This window comes from Nyctereutes procyonoides, unplaced genomic scaffold (assembly GCF_905146905.1).
Source record: "Nyctereutes procyonoides isolate TBG_1078 unplaced genomic scaffold, NYPRO_anot_genome, whole genome shotgun sequence".
Classification (NCBI taxonomy): Eukaryota; Metazoa; Chordata; class Mammalia; order Carnivora; family Canidae; genus Nyctereutes; species Nyctereutes procyonoides.
The window spans coordinates 6,048,382-6,049,874 of record NW_026575119.1 but is presented as its reverse complement, the minus strand read 5'-3'; the positions used below and the strand labels follow the sequence as shown (position 1 = coordinate 6,049,874).

The 1,493-nt window shown below is 37.8% G+C and overlaps 1 pseudogene; it reads left to right on the top strand.

The window, feature by feature from the left end:
* Positions 1 to 739: 739 nt before the first annotated feature.
* LOC129515555 (proteasome maturation protein-like) lies at positions 740 to 1,164 on the top strand (annotated as a pseudogene).
* Positions 1,165 to 1,493: the final 329 nt, after the last annotated feature.

Here is a 1,493-nt window from a genome sequence, read left to right as displayed (position 1 = left end):
AGCTTCCATACTCTTCCTAAGCACACTACTCTCTCTCAATCTCCATGTGTTCACTAGCCCAGAAGCTCAATGAAACCAATTATTTTTGTTTTATGGAGGTTTTATTACCTAGGCAAAATTGATTAAATAATTGGCTACTGGCCATTGATTCAACCTGCAATCCTCCTCCCTTCCCAGGAGGTGGGAAAATGGTGACTGAAATTGACAACCCTTTAATCATATGGTTGGTTCTGGCAACCAGCCCCCACCCTTAGGTGTCTCCCAGAATCACTTTGTTAACATAACAAAAGGCATCTCCATGGTTCCTATCTCTTTGGAAATTCCAAAGGTTTTAGGAGCTTTTTGCCAGAAATGGAGATGAAGACCAAATATTTACCTTACTATAAATCATAATATCCCACAACCTCTTCCTAATTTCTTCCAGCTTGAAGTAGCTCAAATTCTTTTTTAGGTGACTTTTCAATTTGATATGCTTAGCACACACTTAAATATGTAACTAAAATGTCCAAGCTCAATTACATCACATTCATAAGAATACTAAAATTACAATTGGTCTCAGCTCATATCTGCCATTTATGCTAAATCACACAGTGCCTGTGTGAGTTTTAGTCCTTTGAGAAGACCTTACCAAGGAATTAGCACTTGTAAAGGTGAAAGGAAAAGAGACGTACAGAGGTAAAGCCTTCAGACTATTTTGACCTCTATAAAAAGAGAGAGGAGGTTCACAGAGCAAATGAAGATGAATGCCAGAGGACTGGGATCTTAGCTAAAGGACAGCATTCCAGTTACTGAACTTTCAGCAAGTAGACCTTTGAAAGTCATGATCTTCTTTGAAAATGTCTTCCTTGTGTGAAAAAAAAAAATCAATTATTGCCCAGTCACCCTCTTGAATTATCAGAAAAAAATTTCCAGCTCAGATAAAATGAGTTTTTCCACACTAAGAAACATCCAAGGTCTGTTTGCTCCACTAAAATTACAAATGGAATTCAAGATAGTGCAGTAGGTTTAGCATCTTCCATTTCTTCCAAGCTCAAACCTTTCCCTGGATATTTTGAGGTGTAATGATGAGACTATTGGATTTGAAGATACTCTTAATGCCCATCACAAAGTGAACTAATGGGAGAACTACACTAAATTATGGAATATAAACTTGGTTTACTGTAATCTGTCGTGTTATTCATTAAAATAGAGGAGCTGCATGTTGTTTACAGTCATCTTTTTACTATAATTTGATGTACACAACATTAAAAGTGAGTTAGGGACAAATGGGGCTAGGCAGGGGGCCATGGAAGCAGGCTCACAAAAATCCCAAAAATGCTGAGATGTAAGGAAACCAGAGATAAGGGAGCAAGCCAGACCACCCTGCCCTTGGTGTGGGTGGGGAAGGTGTCTTGTTGTATCAGCTATTTGTGACCAAGAAAAAAAATCATCAGATTCTAAAAAGGAAGTAAGCCATTAAAGATATTTTCACTAGTCTTCAATGGTGATATCAA